Raw genomic sequence first — 7,129 nt, forward strand, 5'->3', positions numbered from 1 at the left:
TTAGAGAGAAATGTATATTTATTTAACTACATACCTCTTCTGTAGGTATATGTGGCTTTGTAACCCAGTTTCAAGAGTCAGCATCTATGTTAATATGTCTGCTTTCAGTTCAAAATGCCTTCTGTCTTTCTGCCCTGTTTTCACATAGGCTTCACTTGGAATTCCTTGTCTGTCATTTGCTGGTATTCTCTCAGAAGCTCTCTGTGCTGACTGCTACAAAAATTCTATTCAATTAGTATATATTTTAAGGAGTCAACAGAAGATTCTAAGTATGCTTGGAGAGATTATCTGACAAACTTAATTCTTTACAGTACCAAGAGTTAAAATTCAAACTTCTGCTTTATCCAAAGATGAAGTAAAAAGGACCAGATTTACCCTTTTTCTTAAACAACCAAACATTAGAAGGAAATGTATGGAACAATAGTTTAAACCATTGGACATAAGGCAACAACAGACAGTGATCCATGAGAAATGGGAAGCAGAAGAGGTGAGCCCTATGACTAGGGCAGCTTATTTCCTTGATAAGAGTTTTTAGGCTGCAGCATAAATGAGAAGAAGCCAGACAAAGTTCAACAGACTTTCTGAGTTTAATGAGGTAAGGCGGAGAGTGTGGGGAAATTGAAGTGAATGGAATACATTAAACAGAGTACAGGGGAGAAAACTTTACGGGGAAAGAACACCTGAGATCTGTTTATGTGACCCTCGGGAATTCCCTGGTGGTCCAGTGGTTAGGACTCCATGCTTCCACTGCCATGGGCCCAGGTTCGATCCCTGGTCTGGGAACTAAGATCCTGCAAGACACATGGCATGGCCAAAAAACCCAAACAACAACACCTGTTTATGTAACCCTCAAACATTCAGTCAAGTACTGATTATCACAGGACTGTGAAGAAACTACCTGAAACTGGAAAAAGAACCACCCAGAAGAATTAGAGAGCATAGCACCTAGTACATACATAGGGTCAGGAATAATGTCTGGGCCCACCAGCCAGACTGAAAAATTATCATAATTCATAGTTATTGAATGGAGTATGCAGAGAAATCTTGCCTCAGTTGTAGGGCAAACACTAGACTAAACACTGCTCTGGCTTCATTAGCACATCTTAAAAGTGAGATCTGAAAGAATCAAATGCCCCAGAGATTTAACTGTGACCCAGAACAAAGCTCATGAATATTTATAGGAAAACAAAAACATCTATTGCCCAACAAGGTAAATTCACAATGACTGGCATCCAACCAAAAAAAAAAAAAAAAAATGGCAGACATGTAAAGAAGAAGGAAAATATAATCTATAATGAGGAAATAGGTCAATCACTTGATACAAACCCAGAATGACATAAATGTTAAAATTAGCAGATAAGGATGTTAAAAGAGTTATCATAAATGTTTTAGTATGTAGTGAATGTATGCATGTATTCCATATTTTCAAAAAGACACATGAAAGGTATATTAAAGAAGATTAATTAAACTCTTAGAAATTAAAATGTCTGAGATGGAAAAAAAAAAAACACACCCTGGATTGTATTACCTGAGTAGATATTTTAGAAGAAAAGATTAGTGAACTTGAAATTAAGACAGAGAAAAAAGTATTTTTAAATGAACAAAGCAATCTGTGGGAAAACTTTAAGCAGCCAAATACACATGTATTAGGGTCCCCTAAAGAGAGAGAGTTGGAAGAGAAAAAAAAAAATGGGAAGAAACAATACTCTAAATATTTGCAAATTTGAAGAAAAAATAAAAAACCAGAAGTCCAAGAAGTACAATGTACCCCGAGTATTAGAAACCTACAAAACAACAGCAAGGAATATTGTAATCAGATTGCTCAAAACCAGTGATAAAAATAAAATCCTAAAAGGAGCCAGCAGAAAGAAAGCACAATTTGTACAGAAGAACAAACATACAGATGATGACAGATTTCCCATTGGAAAGGGTCAAAGGGAGGAAATGGTAGAGCAATGTCTTTAAAGTGCTGAAAGAAAAAAAAAAAAAAACTGACAATCTAGAACTCGATATTCTATAAAATATCATTTCAAAACAAAACAATAAAGATTTTTTCAAATCTACGAAAGTTGAAAGAACTTATCAGAACAGACCTGCACTAAAAAATGTAAAGTTAGTCCTTCAGGCAGAAGAAAATGCATGCCAGATGGAAATGTGGATATACACAAAGGAATTGAGGTCACTAGGAACTGAGACGACATAGAAATATGTATAAGATTTGTTCTTATTATTTAAATATATGTAAAGTGTAATTGAGTGTTGAAACAAAAATAAAAATGTATACTGTAGTGTAATGTTGTAAGGGATTTATGGAATATGTATTAGCAAAATGTGTGAAAACAATAAAAGGTAATGAGGGGAGAGAGGAAATCTATCATTGTGAGGTTTCTATACTATATGTTAGGTTCTTATAGACATATATCTTGAAGGTCGACTGTGATAAGATAAAAATGCATAACATAAATCCTAAAGCAATCAACAAAGGAAATAAAAATGGATTCAAAAAATATTTAGTTAATCCAAAATAATGCAGAAACCACCAAAGCAAACTTACACAATTATGTATATTGTGATAACAGTTTTATAGGCACAGAACCATGAAGGACAGTAACTTGCCTGAGGTCCCTCAGCTAAGTGTCAGAGTCAGAGACTGACTTCAGAGCTCAGGCTCTAGGCCATTATGTTGATAGAAGACATACTTCAGTTGAGAATGGTATACATCTTCCCACTAGAGAAGTAAAATCACCCCTACATCTCTGTCTCACACTGACTCTGAATCCAGGATTAATAGTCAAAAGAGACTTAAGCTTCTGTCAAGGAAAATTATGAAAGACTTTAAAGTGGGCAAAAGAATGATTATTAGGTATCCTATCTGCAGTACCTTTCAGGGTCCACTTCTACCTTTCATAATCTTGGAGCTATGTTAACACTTTGTATTTTATAGAAGTTTGATAACAATGCAAGTGAGCCTTGTCCATAGCAATGCAAAATGAACTGTGTCTGGTGAAATGCAACTGACTATTGGCCTGTGGGTACTGATCTGTTCTTCCTGTATTCTTAAATTCATTTCAGCATTCCTGATGGCCTATATATATCTGGAACTTGCAATTCTCCTTTGAAACTATTATAATATCCCATTGGTTTTCTCTCTCTCTCTCTCTCTCTCTCTCTTTTGGGGGGGGGCTGCATTGGGTCTTTGTTGCTGTGCAGGGGCTTTTTCTAGGTGCGGGGGCTACTCTTCATTGGCGGTGCGTGGGTTTCTCATTGCGGTGGCTTCTCTTGTTGCAGAGCGCAGGCTTTAAGTGTGCGGGCTTCAGTAGTTGTGGCTCACAGGCTCTAGAGCACAGGCTCAGTAGTTGTGGCGCACATGGGCTTAGTTGCTCCGCAGCATGTGGGATCTTCCTGGACCAGGGATCAAACCCATGTCCCCTGAATTGGCAGGAGGATTCTTAACCACTGCGCCACTAGGGAAGTCCCTCTCTTTTAAATTAATTAAGTAATTGACACATATTCATTCTGTATTTTTATGAATTATGATATCTTTTTAAAAAATTATACTTTAGCATTGTATAACTACTAGATAAAAAAATTGAAGTAAACAAGAGAGTTGACTCTCAGATGGATGTCGAGCAGGAATTATGAAGAGTTTTATCTTCCCCATACAGATACTGGTTGCTTTTAAGTAAAACTGACATTCGCTGCAGTTGATGATTGTTTTTTTAACTTGATATGGTCTTTGATAACCAGGGCCTTCAGATTATGTCATTGATAAAATTCTTCATCCATAATGGCACACTTGGTTGGCCAAGCTCTACTTGGCTGCTGTCTTTAACACCAGCCCCTTCCCTAACACACACATAAAACTTGACATCTACAAGTAATTAAGGCCGTAGAGACCCCCTCCTGTGACTGAAAAACCTTACAAATATAGTAGTTCAGCCTGAATGACCTTTTCAAAAACTAACTCCCCATAACATAGCTCCCCACAAAGGATGCAGGATCAGAACTCACTTTGTATAAAAATGGCAGTGGGCTCCAACACCTATCAAAGACATACCTAATGTTCCAGTGTGATGCCAATCACACTGGAAATTGTTTAAGTAAGTACTCCTCAAAACTTACTGGGTACTCATGTTAAAATACCCACAGTTTTGGAGAAGACGAATAGATAAGCCAATAGCTTATCTTTGCATTTCATAAGACTTCTTCCCCTTGTAAAATAAGTCACTGAAATCCCATTAAGTGATAAGTCCTCCAGTGTATTAATGGTTTTTGAAAAAAATTATTTGATGATGAGTTAAGAAGAGAAATTTTAAACTCATATGTATGGAGTATGTATGTATTTAACCGAGGGTCAATAAAAATGAAAAGAAATCATTGGGGAAATTATAATGTAAATCAATGGAAAAATTATTCAATTTGAAATGCTATCCAAAAAAATAATAATAATAAGCAAAGAAGGAAGGGAGGGGAAAAGAGATTCGATATGAACTCTGAGATGTGTGAGAGTTTTGCAACAGTTAAGAAGTTCCAAGATCCTAAACCTTAGAAAAAGTCTGATTTATTGGGTTTATGTTCTATCCCCAGGTATGTTATAGATTTCAGAGACTTTTCTTGGCTCCCTTGTAAACTCAAATCCATGTTAAACCCCATATGTCTAAAAAAATACATTCTAAGCTCCAATCAGATAGCTCACGTATAAATATTTAAAGCACAATTCACTCCTAAGTTGCTAAATGCCTTTATTACTTTCGTTGAAGGGGAAAAGTTTATTAGCCATTTATCTTCCTTCATCTTAATGATGTCAGACAAGTTTCTTTTCATTCCATAAATCAAAATTTAGCAACTTTTAGCATGAGTTCTTTATCAGACATTATTCTATTATTCTCTCATAAATATAACTAGTTCTGGGGTTTAGCGGTCTGATTTTGATAACATGATAATACGGTAGTAACAGTTCTTATAGTTTTAAACTACAGTGATTTATTAAGGTGACAAATTAAGATGTCCTAACAGGATAAGTTTTAATAGCCAAGTTCAGGTATAAGGAGGCCTTGTCTATGGAGGTGCAGGACCCAGAACATATCATTAAGTCATCTATTCTATAAGCTTAATACCTCTGTGCAGATTAAATTTGGAAGTTGTGTTATGGTGAGTATTTTAACCAATAGTTAGTAACCGCTGACAACACGAATAGCAATTCGTTGGCAGGTAGATGATTTGAGGGAAGAGGTATCACAGATGACCAGAGACAGCTACGGCAGGCCTAGGGAACAGGTTGCATGCTGATGCTAATCGTATTTTACATATTGACACTAATTATATTTTAACCACCAGCTGCTGGCTGCCTTTTTTTTTTTTCCCCTCCTCTCATAGATCCTGAGGGTCTGTGGGCAATTGCATCAATTTGCCTTTCCAGGAGGACAACCCTGCATAGAATTAAAGTCACAAGTAATCAAGAAAAGGAATCACTTGTAACTGAAAATGGACATGTACCCTATGTAAAATCCATACATTAAACCAACCTTTGACATTCTTAAATGAACTTGTATAAAGAACTAACTAAAAGACAGACTTAAAGCTTTCTCCTCCTAAGGCAAAACAAGTTGAAAAGTGACTGATTCCGCCAATGGTTGGCTGGCTGTTTTATTACGTGCAATTAAAAATCAGAACTGATTTGACTGGCTGTTTTCACATTATGTCAACGCAATGGAAGAGGACATAATTCCAATCGCTCCCCTCTGGAGTTTTTTACGGTTAAGTGTTTCTTCTTATGATAATATATTTTCCCACTAGGAAATAATTATCTATAGCTCCCATCAGCAGTTTTTCTGTTAACCTTTATTTTCCTCATTTTATACTGCCAAAAACTACCTTTTAAATGCTTTGGTGGACAATGAATTCTGAATAATGGGTTCTGAGTAACTCTATAATTTTCACTTGCTATTTTAAATTAATTACTTTGATAGTGAAATAACTTTAAAGACGGCTTTGTAATTTTCAGCATAAAATAAAATTATTATGGTTTAATTTCTCTCTCTTTCTGCTTCATTCTCCTTTTGTCTGCAGCACTAATGAAGTTCAGAGTAAAACAAGGGTGCGAAGATATGAAACAACTCTCTCTGGTTCTTGTGTGCTAAGGTATCTTCTTTAGAACCAGTCTAATGTTACTTAGAAGCATCTTTAGAATTTCTTTCCTCTTCAATTTTTTCACTCTGCAAACGCGCATTTCATTCATCATGTGTTCTCTAGCATTTAGCACTTACAACATTGCAGGTACATCATAGGTGCTCATAAATGATCCTTGAATAAATAAATGACACTGCAAATGAATACTTTTGAAGGTTTTCATATAACTTTCAACACGTGAACTGTGGTCTTGGGGAATCTCAAGCACGTAAGAAGAGCTCATGTAACAATTAGTCAATTCTTAGCTGAATGATTGGTTTTCGTGTACATATTTTAGAGAAATATTGGTGATATTGGCTTGGCTGCTCTCTCATACAAAGACTCTCTCATCTTCATATGTCTATCTTCTAACAAATATGTAACAAAAAATCATTGATTCCCTTAGATGCTTTTCCTTGATTCAGATTTCATAACTTATCTGAACACTTAAAAATGTTCCAGGGGCCAAAGAAATCTTGGGGGAAAGAAGGAGGACAGGCTTTGCTTCATGGTTGTTTTAGACATACTGTAAGAACACAGGCTATCAGAACATGTAGAATCAAGCCATGGTTCTGAGAAACAAAATCAAAGTGTTGCCAATATCTGGATTGTTATTTCAGTGGCAGTCTCTATGAGAAATCTACTACTGGGTAAAGCATAAACTCTCTTGATATCTACATTCATGCATTCCCAATTAAATATGATAAACATCTCCAAAATTCTGAAATAGCACATGGAGAAGTCTCATTGATGATCATGAAGAAGTTATCAATATCTGTGAGTACCTGGGAGCCAGTCAACAATGAAAAATGCCTCTTGTCCTCAAATTTCCCTTTCACTATTGTCCCATGACCCTTAACCTCACACTATTAAGGTGATCACTTCCTAAAAATACCAGATCTTCATCCATCTTTTCAAAAGTGCAAATGTCTGACCAAGATGACTATCCCTTTAACAGGTG

This window comes from Kogia breviceps, chromosome 13 (genome assembly GCF_026419965.1).
Source record: "Kogia breviceps isolate mKogBre1 chromosome 13, mKogBre1 haplotype 1, whole genome shotgun sequence".
NCBI classification, from domain to species: Eukaryota; Metazoa; Chordata; class Mammalia; order Artiodactyla; family Physeteridae; genus Kogia; species Kogia breviceps.